Genomic DNA, 26486 nt, shown 5'->3' on the forward strand with positions numbered 1-26486 from the left:
AGCCACGTCTCCAGAATGTACAAAAACATGCCGGCACACCAGGCTCTCAAAGTCTCCATTGATGCAGGAAGGGATGTATGTCCTGGCTCAACCTGGTGTCAGGTGAAGGGCTGCCCCAGAGACTTGAGGAGTCACAGGATTGAGACACATCTGGGAACTTTGCTATATGACGCTTAGTGCAACACCATTAACTGGGGTCACTTTGGCTGGCACAATGGTCCTCAATAGACTACACATTTGATGATGATGCTGGGCCTCACAGATTACCCTCTGCCAGTAGCCCCACCTCACTTTTATACAAATGAGGGTCCAGCTTCAGTGCCCCCCAACAACTGGTTTCAGCAGCAGCAGCATGTTCCAGAGAGTCTCTCAGGTAGGAAGATCCTAAGTAATTTGTGGATCATTCTATGCTATTTTTATAAGTATGATTTCTTTTTTTACACATTGACCCTATATGTATTGTTATATTATTTGCAGTTGGATTTTCTTAAAAATGGTGAGTGGGGCAAACTATTACTTTATGGGAAAATTCACTAGTAACATAAAATAATGTTATAAAATCATAACACAAATACTTCTATGTAATTTTTTACCCCTTTGTTGAATTACTATATAGTATTCTCTAATAGACCTGAAGAAGAGCTCTGCGCAGCTCAAAAACTTGTCTCTTCCACCAGTAGAACTTGGTCCAGTAAAAGACATTACCTCTCCCACCTTGCCTTTCTTATATAGTTTTGGACAGTTCCTTGTTTATAGCATTTGATTACCTCTACAGACGTCTACATTGACTTTCCCTCCAGATAGCAGCATATTCTCCATCTAATAGAGGTTGTTCTCACTCAGTCTAGAAACTTACTTTGTAGATTAACAGTAAAACCTGTTAAAAATGAAGTCATAGGAACTGATGCCTAAGACTAGATCACCTGCTAGATCATCCATACAAAGACAAAATATGGAATGCAACTTTTTTTATACTCTAGTAACTTTCCACTTTAAAGACTTGTACCCAATAACAATTGACAATTACTTGCTTTCATGCAGCTCATTGAGAAATGTACACCAGTAGGTGCACTGCCAAAAAAAAAAAAAAAAAAAAAACCTAAAGAGGGTGGGGGTAAATTTCTATAATATCCTCATTAGCCCTTAACTGAATTTGTTGACAGTAATGTTATGGGACTGATAATGAACTCACACTGGAGTAAATCCACTGAAGATATGCCAGATTTACATTGTTGTGACTGAGGTCAGAATCTGACATATAAACTCTAAATGCTGTTGATAATTAGATTTGTTATGCTTTATGCTGTATGTATTAGAGATGAAGAGAGCTTTTCCTGTATCTTTCTCCCCTGTAAACATTTGTGTATTTACAACTGAGAATATTTAGCTCTAGGCCAGAGGAAATGTAGTAATTTCCAGTGAGAGACACTGAACTCTTACTTGCCTGACAAATGATCTTATCTATCATGACTCGGCATCTTCTAATTAGTAGGTGTTTTGGTTTTTTGGCCAACTTAACCCTCAGACTTTCCGGAACATAAGCTGACAGTGTGTAATTGGGAGAGTGGTCTATATGTTTATGGAGGAGATGGTATGATGGGATAACATGGTTTTGGTAATTAAATATTCATGGTAAATAGGCCCAATGGACTGTGATGGGTTTTAGATGGGGTAAGATCCAAGTTACCTGGGAAAGAATTTTCTGTAGTATCTGGCTGATGAATCTTGCCCATATGCTCAGGGTTTAGCTGATCGCCATATTTGGGGTCGGGAAGGAATTTTCCTCCAGGGCAGATTGGAAGGCCCTGGAGGTTTTTCGCCTTCCTCTGTAGCATGGGGCACGGGTCACTTGCTGGAGGATTCTCTGCTCCTTGAGGTCTTCAAACTACAATTTGAGGACTTCAATAGCACAGATATAGGTGTGAGGTCTTTTTTAGGAGTGGTGGGTGAAATTCTGTGGCCTGCATTGTGCAGGAGGTCAGACTAGATGATCATAATGGTCCCTTCTGACCTAAATATCTATGAATCTATGAATCTATGTGTTCTTCAGTTTTGTTTTCTATTCTGTTCTGTAAAAGCTTTTATACTTCACGGCTCACTGTAGTATTGGTGAGCCTTCCTGTGGGACAGTAATGAACATGACACACTTCTGTCATATGTCTCTCATCTTCTGCCCAAAGGGCGAAGTATGTGTAGTGGAGTGTCATGTTTTGGTTTCTTTCTTTGCTTGATTTTGGAGGGGTTTTCTTCATTTGTTTTATTAACTAAATATAACTTTTGCTATTTGTTTATATTAGCGAAGGCAAGATCAAAGTAATGGGCCTGGCTCTTGGAGTGGACAGTGGTCAGGTTTGTGATGAACCTTAGTTCCCGGGGAAGTTTTGAAGAAAGTTTCCCAAACCATAGTAAGTCTTCTTAATATCACATCAAGCTGATTGTGGACTAGAGCTGTATGGTACAGCATAAAGGGAATGAGTCTGGAGGTCAGGTTTTATTATCAACTCTGCCACTGACTTCATATGTGCCCTTGACCAAGTCACTACACCTGTCTTGACTTCACTGCCCCATTTGAAGAGTAGAAGTAATTATACTTCAACTTTACAAAAGTGCTGTTAGATCTATGGACTAAAATCACTTCTGTAGTATTAAAAAATTGTTTGCAGAGTGCTGAAGACAAACAATGAGTTACTTAATCATCACTCCTGGATGTTCCCTTTAATAAAAGAAGCAATGAGAATCTTTCATTATAAAACCTGAAGCTACATGAAACTCATCTGTTTTCAAAGTTCATTTTGGTTTATTTGTTTGCATTCATCTCTATGGCATAGTATCTCAACTTCTCAGAAACAATAATAGATATATCCTCAGAAAACTCTTGTGAGCCAGGTAAGTATACAAAAATGCCTAAGTGATATAGAAGCCTAGGCCCAGATCCTTAAAGATCCTTTGGTCCCATTTGCATCTTTAGGTGTCTAAGCCCACCATTTAGTGACCACTGACATGTTCAAAGTGATCACCTAATCAGGTAGGAGCCTAAGTACCCTAGGCACCTAAATTTCACCTATGTACCTAAGGCTGGCATTTGCAAAGCTACCTAAGCACTGACGTGTCCCCACATCTAACAACTTGCTTGGAGCCCTAGCTCAAACTGAAGCCTTGGAAATCACAAAGCAGAACTGTCAAACTAGAGGGGGAACACCTGTCTCACCAGTGAGGCCCAATCCAGGAGGGATGCTCAGTGCATGCCTAACACCTGTTAACTGCCAGCCCGCACATCAGAAGGGGCTGGAGGCAAACCACCAATAGGGGGAGGCGCCCTAGTGTTCCCACACAAAAGGCAGGGGTACAGGGAAACATAGGGAATGCCCAAGTCCCATTTTCAAAAATTACAGTCACTGAGAGCCAAACTTGTTAGGTATTTAGGTGCTGACAAATATGTACCTCGCAAGATTTTTAGAAGCACTGAGGGGCCTAACTCTCATGACTGTGCCTATCTGCTTCTTTAGAATCATAGAATATTAGGATTGGAAGAGACCTCAGGAGGTCATCTAGTCCAATCCCCTGCTCAAAGCAGGACCAATCCCCAACTAAATCATCCCAGACAGGGCTTTCTCAAGCCGGACCTCAAAAACCTCTAAGGAAGGAGATTCCACCACCTCCCTAGGTAATCCATTCCAGTGCTTCACCACCCTCCTAGTGAAAGAGTGGTTCCTAATATACAACCTAGACCTCCCCCACTGCAACTTGAGACCATTGCTCCTTACTCTGCCATCTGCCATCACTGAGAATAGCCAAGCTCCATCCTCTTAGCAGCCTTCAACTACCTGAAAGGGGGTTCCAATCAAATCCCCCCCTCACTCTTCTCTTCTGCAGACTAAACAAGCCCAGTTCCCACAGCCTCTTCTCGTAAGTCATGTGCCCCAGCCCCCTGATCATTTTTTGTTTTCCTTCACTGGACTCTCTCCAATTTGTCCACATCCTTTCAGTAGTGGGGGGACCAAAACTGGATTTAATACTCCAGGTGTGGCTCACCAGTGCTGAATAGAGGGGAATAATCACTTCCCTCGATCTGCTGGCAATGCTCTTACTAATGCCTACTATTTAGGCACCTAAATACCTTTAAAAAACTATTTTCTTCAATTAGACATTGGATCCTATGTGACAAAGTCACTTTTGAAAATAGGACTTGGGGTCCTAAAACACTTAGGCAGTTTTGAAAAGTTTTACCCATTATCCCTATTTTACAGTTGTAATGACCTGCCCTTCCTGGGCACACCAGTTTAATAACAGTGTCTCTGGGGCATTAGCACAGCCCTTTTCCCCCTCTAATCTCCCTCTGTGGATGCTTTTTCTGTGAATATTGGATGATCTTGGCTGCTGTTCTTCATCGTATTTCAAAGGCACTGCAGATCTCTTGGGGAGCGGGGGGACGGGGGAACCACCGATCAACTACACTTCCAACTTCTGGGTCTGAAAAACCACTAAACTTATTTAACGAGAGTAAACCAAATAGCAGTGTCCAGTAACCCTTCTACTTCTCGTTCCCAGATGGAAACTCTAGTTTTATAAGAGGCCAGCTGTTCTTCCCTTCCTGAGCATAGTCCAGCTCCCTGACTCTCTCTGTGATCTTGCTCCCTTGTCCCTCTGCAGCCAGAGGCCAGCTCTTTCAAATTCAATCCCCCTAAAGTTCTGAACGTGTAGTGGAGCTGGAGCCTCCTTCCAGAAATCCGCGCCTCTGGGAGTGTGTCTACACTTCAGGGGAACACTCAAGACAGCGAGTATCAGAGCTACGGACATGGGCGATCGCTATCGCTCTGAGATAGCCATGAAGATGTTCCTCCTTGGGCTGGAGCTCAGGCATTGAAATCCACCCCTGTCCCCAGACTTCACAGCCTGAGCTCCAGCGCGAGTGGGAATGTCTACATGGCTGTTTTTAGTGCTGTTGTGGACTGTGCAAGACAGAGTCTGTAGATTAAGGCTCTGAGACTCACTGACACAGGGATTTTTTTGCAGTATAAATGTGCCCTGTGTCTCTGTGTATTCAACAGTATATGTTCTTTTGGTCTTCAGCCAACAACGTGCCCCATCATACAATTTTGGTTAACACTTATCTAATAACAACATCTCATATCACGCCATTTCAAAATAACATAGTCCCTTGGGCCAGAAAGGTTCAATGACTTGCCTAAGGTCACACAGGACAGAAAATCTGTGGCAGCACGGGAAACAGAACCCAGATTTACTGATTCTCAGTCTTTTGCCCTAACCACAAGACAATTCTTCCTCCCTGTTTTTTGTTACAAACTCAAAATATTTTGAAAGACTCACTAGTGGTTTATATTGAAATATTTTGAAAGACTCACTGATGGTTTATAGGCTGTCCTGGGGTCAACCCTAAATTGGGTTAAACACAATAGTTTTAACTGAGTTTCATACCAAGTGTTTGTGTTCATTCTAACCTGACACTGAAAGTGAAACCTAGCACGTGGGAATTAACACAAATCAAAGCTAAAGGAAAAGGTCACTCAACCATCTTAGGTTAAGGATGTTAATGAGTTTATGAAACTCTAGTTAACAATAAATTGATTAGATCTAGGTAAACAGTAAAGGGCTAGATCTTCAGCTAGTGTAAATCGGCATAGCTCCTTGGATTTACACCAGTTGAGAATCTGACCCAGAGTGAGAAGTGCTGTACAATTGAGTCAAGTTTTAGCCAATAAATCATGTCATTATATATATGAGGCAGATGATGCATTGCATAGGAGAGGTTGTTTTTAGAGCTAACACATGGAAGATGAAATACTGCACATATAAATTAGCGAGTATATAGAAAATGTGGAAAAATTCTTTTTACATGTATAGTTTTGTGGAATTTGCACACTAAGCCAAAATGTCCTAAAGCTCTGAAATTTCATTACAATTCAGGTGCAGTTGTCAGGATAATGACACAATTTGACATACAATAACACATGGAAAATATTTGGTACAAGAAGATTGATCACAATAGTCCCTTCTGGCCTTGGAATCTATGAAGTTATGAAGATGCGTTGTGATCCGCACCCCTTCCCCCCAGATGGACACAAATACTCAAAAAAGAAATGATAGAAGTTTTGCCCTGCTTTATTCCCTTGCAAACTGTGTCCCCTCAGCATATCTAAATCAGAGTACAGAGTAGCAGCCGTGTTAGTCTGTATTCGTAAAAAGAAAAGGAGGACTTGTGGCACCTTAGAGACTAACCAATTTATTTGAGCATAAGCTTTCGTGAGCTACAGCTCACTTCATTGGATGCATTCAGTGGAAAATACAGTGGGGAGATTTATATACACACAGAACATGAAAAAATGGGTGTTATCATACACACTGTAAGGAGAGCTATTACCAGCAGGAGAGCGGGGGTGGAGGGGGGAGAAAACTTTTTGTAGTGATAATCAAGGTGGGCAACAAAAAGACTTCAAAAACAGACTCCAAGGAGAGACTGCTGAATTGGAATTAATTTGCAAACTGGATACAATTAACTTAGGCTTGAATAGAGACTGGGAGTGGATGAGTCATTGCACAAAGTAAAACTACTTCCCCATGTTTATCCCTCCCTCCCCCCCCCCCCCCCGACTGTTCCTCAGACGTTCTTGTTAACTGCTGGAAATGGCCCACCTTGATCATCACTACAAAAGGTTTTCTGCCCCCCTCCTCCCCCTCCCCCCGCTCTCCTGCTGGTAATAGCTCATCAAAGTGATCACTCTCCTTACAGTGTGTATGATAACACCCATTTTTTCATGTTCTGTGTGTATATAAATCTCCTCACTGTATTTTCCACTGAATGCATCCGATGAAGTGAGCTGTAGCTCATGAAAGCTTATGCTCAAATAAATTGGTTAGTCTCTAAGGTGCCACAAGTCCTCCTTTTCTTTTTAAATCAGAGTACTATCACCACATCAATCATTTTTGCGCCATTCCCTAAAAATATGGCCTTCAGGCAGTTTGTCACAGTGCTGTTGGTGGTGCTACACAGTAGACGTGCTGAATATCAATCCATGATAAAATTTTTCTAACCATTGCAAGTAAAACAAGTACATTCCCTACCTTCTGAACCAGGCTTTTCATGGAATGGATGAGTACAGCCTAAGATCTGTACTTTAAAGCAAAGGCACAACTCATGGACATTTATGTTCCATTGTAACGGATTTTGAGCACATATTTATTTGACCTACGGCCCTTCCATTTCAATTCCCAAATGCCCTCATGGCTTTTTGGTAGCATCTATTTTATGTTATTTACTGAGTTCTTTTTTAGATGAGAATACTTTTAATTGATCAGTTTATCTCTACAGTTCAAACTCTCTCTCCCACTTATTTGAAGTGGTCCACCTGCTGAGAGCATTTCTTCCTTCAGCATACCATAGGACCCTGCTTCTCTTTATTCTCGTTAGGCTTTTATCTGTTTCAGCCTGAATTTCACCACTGTCACTGATGAGGGGACTAATCCAATTTCCCTCGAATGCAGAGTGCCCCCTCGTACCTCTCTCTGCACATCTACTTTCTCCTGCATAGGCATCATTTTCACCGGGAGTGGGAGGCACATGTGGGATTTCATTAGTGAAAACTTACAGTGAAGTTTAATACACCGTGTTTTCCCTGCATTTTATTATTTTCCCTGTATTGAAACATCTGTCAGGCTCTTCGTTTGCAGATAAAACCTCAACTCAATATTTCCATTTGAACCAAAGCAGTCAAAGAAACTCAATAAATTATCCAGTACTCAACAGCCTGAGAGAAGCATAAGCAGGTGTTAAATTAGGACTATGCTTGTCTTTATTACTATCCTATTTTCAGAAAACAGACAGAGTGGAGAAGGCATTTGACTCAGATTAGTGTTTGTGGGCATCATGGAAAAGGGAGTAAAAAGAGGCATTTAAACTGAGGGAGACAGTGGAAGAGCAGTATAGAAATATGCATGGAAATTAGAGCTGGTTGATTTTTTTCCCCTGAAAATAATTTTGACAAAAATGAAACTTTTTTTGGTTTGGTCAGCATTTTTCCTCAAACAATTCTGTTGGTTTCATTGAAATTCTTTCCTCATAAGAGTTTGGATTTCAGCCAATTTTTTTCCAGTTTTCATTATTTCAATATCTGGATACAACCCCAAAACATTTAGAGGAAGATAGACATTTTCTGCAAACATTTTCATTTCTACAATATAGCTGTGTTTTGGAGGGAAAATAACAAAAAATGTGAACTAGTGCTGGTGAAAATGGGGGTGAAAGGAGCGTACAAACAGGGTGGCTAAGCTGCCATCACTGGTGGAGATGCACCAGAGATGACATGGAATTTTTCACAGATTCGCTTGTGAAATTCATTTCCAGTGGGTAATTTCACTTGTGAAAATATGCTTGAAAAGCACAAAAAACAAAACCACTTTTTCCCTTCAAGGGAAATTCCATTCAAAATTTTCTCTATATTCTACAATGTCTAGGTGATAGGCATTTGAGTGTGAGATAAAGGCTGTTTTCTCCATGCCTTCTAATATTTTTCACATGAATTATAAAAGTAACACAAAGAAAATTCATGTAAAATACTCTCTCTCAGGAGCACTAAAAATACACTGAGGAAAAAGGGCACTTATCTAGTCAGTTTTGCTATGATAGAATTTGCCATTTGACAGTTCAACCATTTTGTGAGCAGCACTTATTTTAGTTCCATAATAATGGCTATCAAAAACACCTTTCACAAGAGGTTTTAGAATTTGCTATTTTTATCATTTTGTTTTAAGAGTGAGACAATCATGGGGAAGTGCAGAATGAAACAAAGGAAAAGAAATGTAGCCATTGCTAATTTCAGTGATGGCCCAGTGAGTCAGAAAGAAAGGGGGTGAAAGATCAGAGATTCTGAAGTGAAGAATTGCACAGGTAGGACTTTAAATTACATCCCAAGAGGAATAGAGAGGCATGAAGACCAGTCTTAACACCTTTAAAAATGCTGAACTCCTCTAACCCTATTACTACTTTAGTAATACACTAGTGATACTGTAGTGGTATCACTAGTGTAAGCTGCAGTATTTGGAACCATGACTGTGGAATACCATAGCACTCTTTTCATAAGGGCAGATCTGAAGCAGATGATCTCCACCACTCAGACCAAAAGGTGAAGAGGAACCTGAAAACCCAAGTGGTCCTCATCATAAGTCACCTATGAAGGGCTTCTGCCTTGCCAAAATAGCATGGGACAAATACTTTGCTTCAAGACTTCATCAATGATATTGCCACTTGAAGTTTTTTGGCCTGTGACCTCTTCTCCAATCACATGTCTGACCTTTCTACTGAACTCCTGTCTCTCTCCTACCCTCCTTACCATCTTTCTGATCAATCTCATTCCCTTACTACTTCTCTCTTTACTGCCCAACAAACATTTTTCTCCCTGCAAAAAAAAAAAAAAAAAGAGAGAGAAACACTCAAAGTCACCACTTGAAACATCATTTTAATAGAGGCAGAGAAGGAAGTCCAGGGGCTTCCAAGACGTCTGCTATGTATCACCATGACCGCTTGCCTGTAGGCTGCATTTTTTCCCTCCACCCTCTGTCTGTTGTTTTGACTATTTCCATTGTAAACCCTTTGGGGTGAGGATTGTGTCCTCATTTATGTTTAGAAAGCACGGAGGACATTTTGCATAGTAGTGCAATATAAACAAACAAAGAAATATTATAATATAGCCACATTTAGATAGTGACATGCTACAGATAAGCTCTGAAACACTCTACCCTATATATCTATGACACACACATCTAGCTGAATAAATGCTTCTGCTAAAATTTAGGATACTGACATTAGAACTGCTTTTAACTTCATCCCTATTTGTGAGAGTAATTTGCACAGACTAAGATTAACATCAAGATACCAAATATTCACAAAGGACAATTCCCTCAAATCGTGTTTTTGCTTATCTATAATCATTTGCTTTGGTAATTTTGTTCAAGAAAATTAACACAGATCACTTGTGCTGCATTCTTAATTATTTTTTAAATATTGTGCTGCCACTCATGTTGAAATACATAACATGCAAGTGGCAGGTTAGTTTGAAATGCAACATACTAAACTGGTTTTTAAATCAGTGAATGATAACGGTAGTTTGTGTTTTGACTTTTGCCATTTAATTGCCAGTAATAAGATTGTTAAATTAGTAAAGTAAAATTTGAGTTCAGAGTCATTTCTCTCTGTTTATGTTTATTTTAAAACTGCCTATGAGCTTGAGGTGCTTGACACAACAACAAAAATCTACAACACTAATTATGTGAGAAACAGTAATATGTAAGTTGCCATATATATTTCCACAATAAAGAATTCTTGTGGCCTTTAAGAAGCTCTTGTACTTCTATTGTTTTCATCAGGCCTTGGAAATTCATCAGGTGGAAAGCCCTGAGACTATGTCCCAAGAAATTCCATTCAGGTTTGGCTGGAATATAAACTGGCCAAAAATCACCATTTCCCTTCTGTTACTACCATTACACAGGAAAATTTGGCAGAATGCCAACATAATAACTGAACATGAATATTCCAAGTCTGGGCCAAATCTGAAGCAACAGCAGATGACACTATAAAGGGAATACCTGGCTTCTTACATCTTTGAATAAATCCAGACACTCAAGAACCAAAGCCAAATCCTCAGTGTTAACTGGAATCTCCTATTTAACCAGATTTGTGTATTCATATGCACTCAGGCCTCATACAAGCTGTACTTCTTTTGATACAATCAAGAACTTGATCTGATATGAGTCATTCTCTTGGCTGATGATTGTACAGTAGCTCATCTCTCCTTTAGCTGGGAGTTCAGCCCCAGAGCCTCTTGTCACTTTCTTTTGCATTTTAGTGCACATGAGGTCTGTGACATTCACTAATATAGTGTCTCAATAAAATAAGATTGACTTGGGCCCCTGAGGGTAATTTAAAGGGCATGTTAGAGTCATTTATAATTATTGGTAGCCCCCAAGATCAATATTGTTTACATTTATTACAACCACAACAGATAGAGTTCAGTCTGTTGAGTGCATTTTTACGTACTGGTTTCAGAGGGGTAGCTGTGTTATTCTGGATCTGTAAAAGCGGCAAAGAGTCCTGTGGCACCTTATGGACTAACAGACGTATTGGAGCCTGAGCTTTAGTGGGTGAATGATGCATCCGACGAAGTGGGTATTCACCCACCAAAGCTCATGCTCCAATACGTCTGTTAGTCTATAAGGTGCCACAGGACTCTTTGCTGGTTTTTATGTATTGTACATTTGGTTTTTCCCCATTTCCACTAAGATTACTTTTCTGATGTTTTGTATATTGTTTCCAATAGGCTGCATGTGTTATGTTCTGCATTTATCACACTTTGTTGTTTTATCAGTCTTCTCCTCAACCTTTGTGATGCTGTCTACCCTAGTGTCAGCTCAGGCCAGGGCTGCAGGCACATTCACTCATACCCTGATAGAAATGAAAGGAGTGTGAAAAGGTATTGTAGTGTAATTAGGCCACTTGTGTGTTACTTTAGTTCAAAGGAAAGGTTAATGATATTGTCTTCACTTATCTATAACCTGTTGATTGCTATTGCATTACATTGTGTATATCCCTGCAACTAGTTAATCCTAGATCAAAAGCGTGTGTTATTGTTAAGATGAGAATGTACTTGATGTATAAACTTCATGAAAACTAATGAAGAATTGTTGTTGGCTATTACATTGCCTTTTACAGAGTGTATATCCCTGTAATTAAATTACCCATCAAACACAACTGGAGCCTTGGAAATATAAATGAAGAAGAGTGCTAACTTCAGAGCAAGGGTCATTATGGTTTAACAATGGGAATTCACAGACTCAGTCTCCATTTACTACTCATTGACATCAAAGGAAAACCCACATGGTTAAAAAGACTGGTTAGAGAAACTGTCAGATTGTCCTCTGTGAGAAGCAGATATAAATATGGATTCAAAGAAAGATCCTTTATCGCTGACAGTTTGGACTCTTACAGGGAAGATACCAAATGCAACGTGGAGATCCCCAGAAATATCTGGGTTCCCTGAAAAGACTTTTGGGAAACTAACACTTTATTACATCAACTGCTTTCATTTGGACTTACAAACTTTGACTCACTCACCTGTTAATGTATTTTACCTGCTTTAACCTCTCAATAACTCTCATTTCTTTTTCTTAGCTAATAAATCTTTAGTTAGTTTACTAGAGAATTGGCTGTCAGTGTTTTCTTTGAGGTGAGATCCAAAGTACCCATTTATCCGGAGTAAGTGACTGATCCTTTGGGATTGGCAGTAACCTGATGTGGTGTGATTTTTGGTTTATGTGACCATTATCACCAAGTTCAGTTTGTCTGGGTGGCAAGATAAGCTGGAGTGCCTAAGGGGCTGATTGTAACTCCATGGTAAGATTTCAGAGTAACAGCCGTGTTAGTCTGTATTCGCAAAAAGAGAAGGAGTACTTGTGGCACCTTAGAGACGAACCAATTTATTTGAGCATAAGCTACAAGCTCACGAAAGCTTATGCTCAAATAAACTGGTTAGTCTCTAAGGTGCCACAAGTACTCCTTTTCTTTTTTCCATGGTTAAGAGTGGTATAGTCATCCAGAAGTTCACACTTGTTACTCGCTTGGTGAAGCCTAATCGTCGAATATAACACAAGTTTGTGGTGCCTGCCCTGTTTTCTGGCAGACTGACCTAAGATTGCCACTCACAGTTGTGAGTGTGACAGCCTTAGCCTTCAAATAGCCACTTTACTAACCTAAGAATTTATTCTGTGTAGGCTTTTGCCTATATGACATTTTGCATGGGGTCAGTGTGGGAACACCTTCCTTTGTTATATTTCAGCTGCACTACTGTACTGAGACCTACTTGGGGCTACATGAAATATAGCTAGGGGACAATTGGGTTACACCACACTCTTCTCCTTTCCTGTGCATACAAAGGACCCTAAACAGAGTCGAACTGGAATGATTCCACTTCACGTGCCAGAGAATAGGTTTCGGAGAGACCCCATACGGACAGTGCATATTCCACCTACCTCTGTATGCCAGGTAGCAATGCTCTATGTTTGCTTTTTCAGTGGCAATGCAAAGACAAGGTTGGGGGCAGGGCAAAGCCCAGAATAGTCAAAAAGCATTAGCTGCAGAATCTGCTGCAGCCCTGAGATCCTCAGAGTTCAAAACATAATTTTGGCCAACCATTAATCTGACTATGGACAATGGCTGCTTTCTTTATTATTAGTTGGGGTGGTATAGGAAGGGTAGCGATTTGTGCTGTCCATCGTAAGCAGTTGAACTGGACATGAATCTGCATTTCATTTACTTAAAGTGTCTAGATGCTGTGACAATGGACACATGAAAATCAGTAAATAAAACATATTCCAAAAACATTCTGGTTTTATTAATCTGACTTGAATCAGGATTTCCCTGGATTTAAAAATGTTAAATATTTTTCTTTCCTTTCCAATTATATGTAAGAAAATGCCAACCCTTTTAGTGTTGTCTGGTTTTACATTGTCCTAATTGCTTGGGATGATTTATTTTCCAAAGCTTTTTCCTCCCTCTCCCAGTTATCAATTTTCTGAAAGCAAGCAGTAAGAGGCAGTCTAATTTTTTTTTACCATATCTTTGTGCATTCTAAAGATTTTGTCTTGAACCATACATTTGGCTAGAAAATTAATTTTCTCCATATGGTTTTATTTCCAGTGTCTCTTCATAGTCCCTCATGGTTTTAAGGGCTGTTGCTACATTTAAATCTTCCTGTCTACAGCCAGAATCATGTCTGAATCTAAGTTAAGTTGTTTTTGTGGGTGGTTCATGAATTCACATGACTTTAGATAAGCTATTACTAGCAGGAGAGTGGGGTAGGGGGAGAGAAAACCTTTTGAAGTGATAAACACCCATTTTTTCATGGTCTGTGTGTATAAAACATCCTCACTGCATTTTCCACTTTATGCATCCGATGAAGTGAGCTGTAGCTCACGAAAGCTTATGCTCAAATAAATCGGTTAGTCTCTAAGGTGCCACAAGTCCTCCTTTTCTTTTTGCGAATACAGACTAACACGGCTGCTACTCTGAAACACATCCAAATTGACAGTCAGTCTCAGTTACAACTACAAAACATATGAAGCAGTCAACTTTTCCCAGCTATTCAGAGTAAAAATACATGTTAATAACCTTGTAACATAGGATTATACAGACACTTACTAGTTAACTTGGCTATAATTGCAATTGTACCAAATTCCATACAGGGACTTGGTCATTGTGACCAATCATTCCACTGTAAAGACCAAAATAATACCCATTATCACGTTTCCTACTAAACATGAATAGGCCTAACAAAGAATATCCGATGGAAACAAGGGAAGAATAGAGTTTGTTTTAGTACATTTACAAAAATATAACTATACACCCTTTTACATCATTTCATTTTCATTCAGATCCATTTGTTGTTGTTTTACTACTTCATATCCACTCTACTTTATATCCACACTACAACAATGCAGTTGTCTTCAGTATTCACTAGCTATTGCACAGTGTTGGTGGAATTTTCAGGCACTGTAGTACTTAGTAAATGGATTATTTCCTGCACAACATACTGTAATCAGCACAAAATGAAATTTGAATAGAAGGGAAATAAGAAAGTCTCTTCTGTAATCTTTCTTTCCCATCAGGAATGTGTTTGTTTAGGTGTGCTTCTATAGATTTATATATGCACACAGTGTTTGCATGGTAACAGCATTTCCATGAATATATACACACAATTGAAAGATAGTGGTGTATATACTGTTATGTTCATTCTTAGTATAGGTTTGATTGAATACCCATTGAAGTCATTGACTTTCTTTTGACTTCAAAAGGATTTGACTCATGCCCTTTACAAAGAGAAAATTGATAAGGCACTCAGTTTGTGACATGAAACTATATCTTAGTGCCAGCAATAAAAATGTAAGCTAATTCTATTATGCATCTATCATGCACCTATGAATATTTTTCTTTATTGCAACTGCAGTCATGCTGTGGGAGGGGGGAGAGGTTATTTTCTTATTCTCTGTATAAATCTGGTTGTATTTATCCCTTCTCTTCCTGGCAGATCCCATAATAAACCATTCCAGAAGGTAATCAGATAAGCAAGAAGCAAATGTGATTTTAAAGACTGTATAAATGCCCCTAGAGATCATCATCTAGATTGTCCCAAACCCTCCTTGTCCATTCAAGGGACTAAGGAGAAATAAGGCACCCCCTCACCTCCTACCCCATACCTCCTTCCTTGACGCTGTTCTGATTGTCCTTCTTGCCACAGGGCAAGGATGAAGGGGTAGATCTGGGGTTACTCAGTCCCTGGGGGAATGGAAATGAGAGGAGCTAAAAGGAGTGGGAGAAGTCATAGTTGTACACACAGACAGTCCAGCCATTGCTGTCTCCATGCAGAGCAAGCTACCTCACAAAAAGAGCTGAAGTAATTTTTTTCCCTCCACAGAGCAATGGAGAAGCAGGGAAAATATTGAGCTATGCTCCTGAGCAGTGCAGTCAAGTGCCACACTTTCTCAAGACAGATTATAAAGTTACTCAATCAATGTAGCCTTATGAGAAGTAAATCTCTAAATATATAAAATAAGCCTTTTCAATGAAACACTGTGTCTTAATGTATTTAAATCAACCACTAGCATAAACACAGACACACAAGCAAATGTTCTTCTGTCTTTAAGATACTTCCAATGCTGCTTCAAGCACAGAGGTTGACAACATATTTTTGGTGCAATATTTTGTTTTTGAATCTAAATAAAACTTTGCAATGGAACAACAATGGAACAATGGAATTATATGCTAGTGTACATAAAAGTCACTTTTCCCCTGTCTGAACATGAATCTGAGAGCAACATACCAACTAATATAACTGAAATATAGGCAATATAGTTTAGAGTAAATTGCACAAGAATACAGAGCAAACCAACTTTAACAACTGTAAAAATTATCTGAACTTAATCATCATCCCTTTAGTGTAGTAAGCATAGTTATATTTTATTCAGGAAAAAAGTTATGAGAACAAAATGTTGGATTTATTTAACTGGCAGGATATTAAATAATATAGCTGTTATCTTTTCGTGTACTGTAAATTATTGAATTAAACCTTCAGTCAGTTTGACAATAGTGCCAAATGAATATTACAACGGTACAATGCAGCAAACAATATCTGTCACTGAATCTAGGTCTCACTTATAGCTGAAATTACAGTGAATAAAATGCTTGTGCAGTAGATTGGAAAAAGGTTCATTATTATTTATTTGTCTTGTCTGGTCACAAAAACTAATGAAATTTCACTGAGAAGAATGCATATCAGGATTACTGTACATCATAAAGACACATCCCTTTAACTTCACTGTGGATATTTCTCTGTGTAATTAGACGCCTGTTCTGCAATACTTCTATATCCGAAGGACATGGCCAAGTTCATGACATAAGACAATTCACCCTCATAAATGAAAAGGCTTCCTTTATCTCTTCTGCATCTTACACGATAGTACAAAAGCCTTCTGAAAAATGTGCTGTAAAGACAGTGTAGCAGTGTACAGCAAGTAATTCCTCTCTAGCAAGACCCTTCTGTTGTAAGCTTGCCTTTTTGTTGCATGTAGCATTGTACAATTAATAAACTCCATAGATGTGTATGTCTATATTCTCATACCTATTTATGATCTATATATCTATACCAATGTCTACATAATGAATTTATCCATATATATCTGAATTCAAGTCTACATAATGTAATGTCAGATCCTCATCTGGGGAGAACTGATTAAACTTCATTGACTGAGAACTATTTTATGCAGGTTACTAGAAATATTCTTATGCCATAGCTTGAACTTCTAGCTCTGAATGCTCTGCGGAATATTTTGGCTTTGTATCAAATTATCTTAGTACTCTGTATACATCCAAAGTTAGATTTTGGCCCTAAAATTCAGCATGCTCCTTTTTATGAACAATTATTTCATCAAATGTTGATATTTAAAATAAAAGATCATATTAAGAGCTATAATTTATACAGCTATAAAATAAATAGCCAGCTATAGATGTACGCATTAATATACATTCTCCAGAATCTCAACTGGCGTAAATCAGCATTGCTTTTTTTATTCACATATACAAGTTCAAATTATGAACCTGAATGAATATTCTTGGAAAATTAAGTGTAGTGGTCACCATTTAAAAAATAAAGAAATAAATTCTTCCCAGACTGTAGTTTCTAAGTTACCATACTAGTATTTGTTGAATATGTTTGGACATTGAATTTTTGACAAAATATTTTATCAATATTTGAATTGCAATGGAAAGAGAAATTTTTTTCATGAAAATGCCCTATTTTCCAACCAGTTCTGTACAATTAGCTATTTCAATTCGTAACCACTGGCAGAACTGTGATATTTTGTATCCCATCACTCGATGATAACTTTTGACAAGTGGTTCCTGATTAAACAGTAACCACAATAATGTAATAGTTTATACCAATATTGTATTTGTAACATCAAGGAACTTCAGAGAATATGCAAGAAGTATTTAATGAGAGTGTGAAAATGGACACTTCACCTCCAACTACTCCAAAGAAAGCACTGGCCAATAAACACACCATAGATATTTTGGTTTAAATATTAGGAAAAATTATCAGAATAGATAAATACTGAAACAATCTCCCAAGGATTGGCATTTGGAGAGTGTAGAATTGCTCTCACTGGAGATATTTAAGATTTCTCTCTCATTTTCAGGGATGATTTAGCAGTAATGAATTCAATCCTATGGGGAAAGGATAAGAAAACCTTCTGTAGACCCTGATCTTCTGGTCCAGCTCAGTACAAGGTCTGGGAGTGAGAGGAAAGGGAGGGACAGAGTGAGGCATGTACAAAGATGGCTTGCTCTAAATTGTTCTGCTTTAGACTGTGCCTGGCTACCAGTGGCCACAAGAGGGATCACCAGACTGCACAGCTGTGCCCTGTTTCATCCTGCCACACCCCCTATGCTGAGAGATGGTACCAACCCTGTGTTAGGATATAAATATTCAGGCCTGTCTGTAAAGGCCTATACTCTAAGAATTTAGGTGTATTCTTATCACTTAACTAGTTTTAGAGGTATAAAGAAAGAATCAAAATCCCTGTCTGCCAGTGTAAGGGCCTTCTCTTAGCCCTGGTCTACACTAGGACTTTAGGTCGAATTTAGCAACGTTAAATCGATTTAAACCTGCACCCGTCCACACAGTGAAGCCCTTTATTTCGACTTAAAGGGCTCTTAAAATCGATTTCCTTACTCCACCCCTGACAAGTGGATTAGCGCTTAAATCGACGTTCCCAGCTCGAATTTGGGGTACTGTGGACACAATTCGATGGTATTGGCCTCCGGGAGCTATCCCAGAGTGCTCCATTCTGACCGCTCTGGACAGCACTCTCAACTCAGATGCACTGGCCAGGTAGACAGGAAAAGAACCGCGAACTTTTGAATCTCATTTCCTGTTTGGCCAGCGTGGCAAGCTGCAGGTGACCATGCAGAGCTCATCAGCACAGGTGACCATGATGGAGTCCCAGAATCGCAAAAGAGCTCCAGCATGGACCGAACGGGAGGTACGGGATCTGATCGCTGTTTGGGGAGAGGAATCCGTGCTATCAGAACTCCGTTCCAGTTTTTGAAATGCCAAAACCTTTGTGAAAATCTCCCAGGGCATGAAGGACAGAGGCCATAACAGGGACCCGAAGCAGTGCCGCGTGAAACTGAAGGAGCTGAGGCAAGCCTACCAGAAAACCAGAGAGGCGAACAGCCGCTCTGGGTCAGAGCCCCAAACATGCCGCTTCTATGATGAGCTGCATGCCATTTTAGGGGGTTCAGCCACCACTACCCCAGCTGTGTTGTTTGACTCCTTCAATGGAGATGGAGGCAATACGGAAGCAGGTTTTGGGGACGAAGAAGATGAGGAGGAGGAGGAGGTTGTAGATAGCTCACAGCAAGCAAGCGGAGAAACCGGTTTTCCCGACAGCCAGGAACTGTTTCTCACCCTAGACCTGGAGCCAGTACCCCCCGAACCCACCCAAGGCTGCCTCCTGGACCCAGCAGGCGGAGAAGGGACCTCTGGTGAGTGTACCTTTTAAAATGCTATACATGGTTTAAAAGCAAGCATGTGAAAGGATTACTTTGCCCTGGCATTTGCGGTTCTCCTAGATGTAGTCCTAAAGCCTTTGCAAAAGGTTTCTGGGGAGGGCAGCCTTATTTGGTCCTTCATGGTAGGACACTTTATCACTCCAGGCCAGTAACACATACTCGGGAATCATTGTACAACAAAGCATTGCAGTGTATGTTTGCTGGCATTCAACCAAAATCCGTTCTTTCTCTCTCTGTGTTATCCTCAGGAGAGTGAGATATAATTCATGGTCACCTGGTTGAAATAGGGTGCTTTTCTTCAGGGACACTCAGTATAGCCCATTCCTGCTGGGCTGTTTGCCTGTGGCTGAACAGAAATGTTCCCCGCTGTTAGCCACAGGGAGGGGGGAAGGTTGAGGGGGTAGTCACGTGGTGGGAGGAGGCAAAATGCGACCTTGTAACGAAAGCACATGTGCTATGTATGTAATGTTAACAGCAAGGTTTACCCTGAAAGAGTGTAGCGACTGTTTTATAAAATGTGTCTTTTTAAATACCGCTGTCCCTTTTTTTTTCTCCACCAGCTGCATGTGTTTCAATGATCACAGGATCTTCTCCTTCCCAGAGGCTAGTGAAGCTTAGAAAGAAAAAAAATGCACTCGCGATGAAATGTTCTCCGAGCTCATGCTGTCCTCCCACACTGACAGAGCACAGACGAATGCGTGGAGGCAAATAATGTCAGAGTGCAGGAAAGCACAAAATGACCGGGAGGAGAGGTGGAGGGCTGAAGAGAGTAAGTGGCGGGCTGAAGAGAGTAAGTGGCGGGCTGAAGACAGGGCTGAAGCTCAAATGTGGCGGCAGCGTGATGAGAGGAGGCAGGATTCAATGCTGAGGCTGCTGCAGGACCAAACCAGAATGCTCCAGTGTATGGTTGAGCTGCAACAAAGGCAGCTGGAGCACAGACTGCCACTGCTGCCCCTCTGTAACCAACCGCCCTCCTCCCCAAGTTCCATAGCCTCCACACCCAGACGCCCAAGAACGCGGTGGGGGGGCCTCCGGCCAACCAGCCACCCCACAACAGAGGATTGCCCAAAAAAAAAGAAGGCTGTCATTCAATAAATTTTAAAGTTGTAAACTTTTAAAGTGCTGTGCTTAAAGTGCTGTGTGGCATTTTCCTTCCCTCCTCCACCACCCCTCCTGGGATACCTTGGTAGTCATCTCCCTATTTGTGTGATGAATGAATAATGAATGCATGACTGTGAAGCAGCAATGACTTTATTGCCTCTGCAAGCGGTGATTAAAGGGAGGAGGGGAGGGTGGTTAGCTTACAGGGAAGTAGAGTGAACCAAGGGGCGGGGGGTTTCATCAAGGAGAAACAAACAGAACTTTCACACTGTAGCCTGGCCAGTCATGAAACTGGTTTTCAAAGCTTCTCTGATGCGTACCGCGCCCTCCTGAGCTCTTCTAACCGCCCTGGTGTCTGGCTGCGCGTAACCAGCAGCTAGGCGATTTGCCTCAGCCTCCCACCCCGCCATAAACGTCTCCCCCTTACTCTCACAGATATTGTGGAGCACACAGCAAGCAGTAATAACAGTGGGAATATTGGTTTCGCTGAGGTCTAAGCGAGTCAGTAAACTGCGCCAGCGCGCCTTTAAACGTCCAAATGCACATTCTACCACCATTCTGCACTTGCTCAGCCTGTAGTTGAACAGCTCCTGACCACTGTCCAGGCTGCCTGTGTACGGCTTCATGAGCCATGGCATTAAGGGGTAGGCTGGGTCCCCAAGGATACATATAGGCATTTCAACATCCCCAACAGTTATTTTCTGGTCTGGGAAGAAAGTCCCTTCCTGCAGCTTTTGAAACAGACCAGTGTTCCTGAAGATGCGAGCGTCATGCACCTTTCCCGGCCATCCCACGTTGATGTTGGTGAAACGTCCCTTGTGATCCACCAGAGCTTGCAGCACTATCGAAAAGTACCCCTTGCGGTTTATGTACTCGCCGGCTTGGTGCTCTGGTGCCAAGATAGGGATATGGGTTCCGTCTATAGCCCCACCACAGTTAGGGAATCCCATTGCAGCAAAGCCATCCACTATGACCTGCACATTTCCCAGGGTCACTACCCTTGATATCAGCAGATCTTTGATTGCGTGAGCTACTTGCATCACAGCAGCCCCCACAGTAGATTTGCCCACTCCAAATTGATTCCCAACTGACCGGTAGCTGTCTGGCGTTGCAAGCTTCCACAGGGCTATCGCCACTCGCTTCTCAACTGTGAGGGCTGCTCTCATCCTGGTATTCATGCGCTTCAGGGCAGGGGAAAGCAAGTCACAAAGTTCCATGAAAGTGCCCTTACGCATGCGAAAGTTTCGCAGCCACTGGGAATCGTCCCAGACCTGCAACACTATGCGGTCCCACCAGTCTGTGCTTGTTTCCCGAGCCCAGAATCGGCGTTCCACAGCATGAACCTGCCCCATTAGCACCATGATGCATGCATTGGCAGGGCCCATGCTTTCAGAGAAATCTGTGTCCATGTCCTGATCACTCACGGGACCGCGCTGACGTCGCCTCCTCGCCCGGTATCGCGTTGCCATGTTCTGGTGCTGCATATACTGCTGGATAATGCGTGTGGTGGTTGATGTGCTCCTAATTGCCAAAATGAGCTCAGCGGCCTCCATGCTTGCCTTGGTATGGCGTCCGCACAGAAAAAAGGCGCGGAACGATTGTCTGCCGTTGCTCTGACGGAGGGAGGGGCGACTGACGACACGGCTTACAGGGTTGGCTTCAGGGAGCTAAAATCAACAAAGGGTGTGCCTGTACATCAAGGAGTATTTCAGGCAGGACTGCACGGAGGGTTCCAATAAGAAATGGTGCACCAAAGTTATCGTTGTTATTGGAACAAGGAGGTTAGCCTGGCCTCTGATTGATACATGGCTAGATTAACCTCGCTGCGCCTTCTCTGTGACTGACTGCAGTGTGATCTAGACAGGGGAGGAGGAAAATGAGTACAAAACAAATCTGGTCTATTTCTTGTTCTGACCCACTCCATCTATCCTTTACATCTTTGGCTGGCAGCAGACAAAAAAGGCGCGAAATGATTGTCTGCCCTTGCTTTCACGGGGGGAGGGAGGGTGGGAACGGGGTCCTGACGATATGTACCCAGAACCACCCGCGACAATGTTTTAGCCCCATCAGGCATTGGGATATCAACCCAGAATTCCAATGGGCAGCGGAGACTGCGGGAACTGTGGGATAGCTACCCACAGTGCAACGCTCCGGAAGTCGACGCTTGCCTCGGTACTGTGGAAGCGCTCTGCCGAGTTAATGCACTTAATGCACTTAGAGCATTTTCTGTGGGGACACACACACTCGAATATATTAAACTGATTTCAAAAAAACCGGCTTCTATAAATTCGACCTAATTTCGTAGTGTAGACATACCCTTACTGTGACAATCTGAGGCCCTGTTCTTAGGCTAAGGCCCTTGGCTAAGCAGCAAAGGCAGCCATAAACTGGGAAGCGAACGGTCACATCTTTACATTCCAAACTAGTCACATTGAAATAAGGTGCTATTTGGGCTGTTAGGAATACAATCCTGTCCTGATAATGCCTATCACCTCCAGAGAAAGGGAAGTGCATAGAAAATGTAAAAGGAAACTTAGTTTGATAGCATCCTGTCTGGCAAGAACTCACTTATCAATAGCTGGCATGAAGCAGGACAGTGGGGTGGGAGGAGGTATTGGTTCATATTCTCTGTGTATATATAAAGTCTGCTGCAGTTTCCACGATATGCATCTGATGAAGTGAGCTGTAGCTCACGAAAGCTTATGCTCTAATAAATTGGTTAGTCTCTAAGGTGCCACAAGTACTCCTTTTCTTTTTGCGAATACAGACTAACACGGCTGTTACTCTGAAACCTCATTTCTGTGTTGTTCTATCACTGTAGTCCCCATTTCCCTATTGTTTGTCTGTATAATCTCTGTCTGGTTCTGTGATTGTTTCTGTCTGCTGTATAATTAATTTTGCTGGATGTAAACTAATTAAGGTGGTGGGATATAGTTGGTTAAATAATCATGTTACAATATGTTAGGATTGGTTAATTAAATTTCAGGAAAATGATTGGTTAAGGTATAGTGAAGCAAAACTCAAGTTTTACTATATAGTCTGCAGTCAATCAGGAAGTAAGGAGGGGAAATGGGAACAGGAATGAGGGTGGGGGAATTGGAATCATGTTTTGCTAAGGTGGGGAAATGGGAACAGGGACACAGGTAAGGCTCTGTGGTGTCAGAGCTGGGAAGGGAGACACTAAGGAAGGAAACTGGAATCATGCTTGCTGGAAGTTCACCCCAATAAACATTGAATAAACCTTTTTTGCATTTGTTGTTTGCACCTTTGGACTTCGGTTATTGTTACTCTCTGTTCATGTGAGAAGGACCAGGGAAGTAAGTGAGTGAAGAATAAACCCTTTAACACCCTGTAGCTTCAGAATGGTGGTGACCTGGAGCATAATAATGCCTGGCTCTGTTGGAAGTCATTTAAATTATATTATATATATATGGCCTCACCATGTAAAGTCTGAGTCTGAAATCCTGAGTGCCATTAAAGTCAATGGGAGTTTCTCAAGTGGCTTCAGAGAGACTAGGATATCACTCCCAGTGCCTCCTAGGCCACCAGCACATTCAAGAGCATTTCAGAAAGCTGGGTTCCTTTCTATTTTTGTGTCTGATAGGAGACAAACTGGGAGGTCTCAGTTGCTCCTGAGTTGACTTTTTCCAAGAGAAACTGAAACCTGAAAGGAACCCAGTGTCTCTGAAGTGCTATACATCAATGTCTGGAGGGGAAGAAAGCACATGAAAGTTGAAGACTCCTGTGGGGAAAAAATCCCTACAGGCTTTAGGCTCTTTTTGTTGCTGAAGCCTGTAATATGTCCTTTAATCTCACTTTCTATATGTGACTCTCCTTGTTCAATATCAGGCTGGGATTTGAACAGTTTACTGGGGAAAATATGTCTCCCTGGGTATATGTCTGCTATGTCTCACATGTTTTATTCCTTTCCTTGGATGCTTTCATTCCCTTTCCTTTCTGCCTGTCACTGCTTAGCGCCTTCCATGGCCAACATCTGACTCCTTGCATTAATATGTTATTTTAAGTTTATGTGCCGTTGGTGTTAACAAGCTAACGAACTGACACTACGTATCATCCACTGCCTCTTCTTTTGCATCAGTCATAATATTCAAAGCCCTTGAGCCACTTTTTGGTTGAAGAAAGTATCCATTCTGTTCTGTTTCTAACAGGACTGATTCAAAATCCCTAGCATTATTTGCAACAAAAGGTTCACACACAGTTTTAATATTTGTAGGGCCTAAACAGCATTTCTTCTTTGTGTATATGTGAGGTGGTTTTGTTTTTTAAATATTGTCTTTTATTTTGCTTAGGTTTGCAGGGCTTTCTTAGAGGCAGATGCTTACATCTTTACAGAGTTCATTAGCACCACTATGGTGGGACTGTCAAAAATGCATGAGTGATTTAGGAGCACAAGTCCCATTGAAAGTGAATTGACTGAAGCTGTTCCACCTTGTATAAACTGTTGAATATTCATTAGAGCAGGGACTGAAACCTGGACTTCCTACTTCCCACGTGAGTGCCCTGACCAGTGGACTCAAGAGTCATTTGCACTCTCTCTTGCCCAATGACTAGTCAAGTTGAAGTGTAAGTCTTTTGGGTCAGATACCTGTTTGTATAGTGCCTAGCACAGTAGTTCCCCTGTACCAATTGGAGGCTCAGGTGCTACCAGAATATAAATAAGTGATAGTAACACAAATACAAAAAAAAATTAAAATGGAATTATGGTTGAGAAATGTATCATTAAGATTCGAATACATTGCAGGGATATTGCAATTATCCCCACATGAAGCTACAAACCAGGAAATTCAGCATTAAGAATACACTTAAAAGAAATTCAAACTTGTTGAGTATGGAAATGCACAGTCAAGGCACCCAAAACAGTCTTAACTCTGCTCTGTATTGATGCCATGCAATAATTGTAAGAGTATAAAAACTTTCTAGTGTGTCTAGTCCCAGAATTAAACTGATTTTCGAGACATTCTGGTTTTCCATATTTTCCCCCTCATGGTGTCACTACAGGGCAGAAGTGTCACTCAGTCACCTGTTCTGCTTTTTTGGAACCGGTCCTCACTATAAAGTTGCTAGAAAAGACACCTCTTAATCATCTGCTGGTTTTGGTTCGTAAAGTCATGTTAATGTTTTGAATCAGATATGAGGCTCTGTCTAAGGCATGGTAAGAAAGATTCATTAAAGACTCACTACCCCTGAAATTTATAACCTCTCTGGAAGGTAATAACTGGGATAAATTCCTCCTTATCTAGTTTCCCTATGTGAATGATTTCAGCTTAGCATTTAGAAGCTTTCTGCAGTACGGTGCTTACATAGTGCTTTCTTGTTCTAGCCTCTTCAGTGTTGTGATATTTCAGCATATTTAGGCTGACCTTAATACCCACCCATTCATTTTAAGGGGCAGCAGCTCTTCTGTCTCTGCTACTCAAGCCTCTGGGACAAAAGAGTGGCAGCAACAGTCTAAACTCTTCATGGCATGTACTGTCCTGTTATCTGTTAGTACTGCACCTAACCAACCCAGGTCCCAGATTGGGGCATTTACATGCTATCACACAATACATTTAAGAAGAAATGCTGTACCCCAGTGATCTTCTGTTTATGCATCATTTATTGTCAATGAAAATGCGGATTGCATGGGCCCTACCCATGTCCGGTGTCCTCTCTTGTGTTAGTCTTTTTGGGGACTGCAGGATGCAGAAAGGCCTTTCTGTTGCAGTGGTGCACTCCATGCACGGACCAGTTTCACCTATAATGAATAGAAGCTGCACTATAATAGTGATCATAGCCCTATATAACAGTGACTAGAATTCCATTTTACACTGAATAAATATAATTAAAAGGAAAACTACATATTTCTGTTCCATATATATCTATTTGTGACAGGGAGTGGAGTGTCAAAAGAAGGAGAGCTGCAGGTCGTTCCTTGCTCTTCAGCTCCCAAGCATATCTAATATACTTAGAGTTTTACTTGATTTTACTGTGAGTGACACACACACACAGAGTAAAAACAAGTAAAAATCTAGCGGGACATACTGAAAACTGTTTGACTGGATCTGAACTGACTACTTTAGCCCACCTAACAGAAAATATGCTGCCTACACAGACACTAAAGGAAAAACACATTGAAATCCTCCGTTGATTTAGGATTCTGAAAAAAAAAAAAAAAAAAAAAAGACTTCCACCATATCTGGGTTAATCTTTTTATTGGTTCAAGACAATATCACATAATGATTAAAGGAATGTT

The 26486-nt window shown here is 41.1% G+C and overlaps 1 protein-coding gene and 1 long non-coding RNA gene across 2 annotated transcripts in view; both read left to right on the top strand.

The window, feature by feature from the left end:
• The window catches only part of LOC311523895 (contactin-6-like), a 233856-nt gene that overhangs the window by 60299 nt on the left and 147071 nt on the right, over positions 1 to 26486 (top strand). The window lies entirely within an intron of this gene.
• LOC311523896 lies at positions 7 to 12132 on the top strand. The gene is made up of 3 exons (XR_014712446.1): positions 7 to 373; positions 2298 to 2405; positions 11720 to 12132. It is a non-coding gene; the product is annotated as an uncharacterized lncRNA (long non-coding RNA).

The sequence above is a fragment of the Lepidochelys olivacea genome, assembly GCF_965140295.1.
Source record: "Lepidochelys olivacea isolate rLepOli2 genome assembly, chromosome: 7".
Lineage (NCBI taxonomy): Eukaryota > Metazoa > Chordata > Testudines > Cheloniidae > Lepidochelys > Lepidochelys olivacea.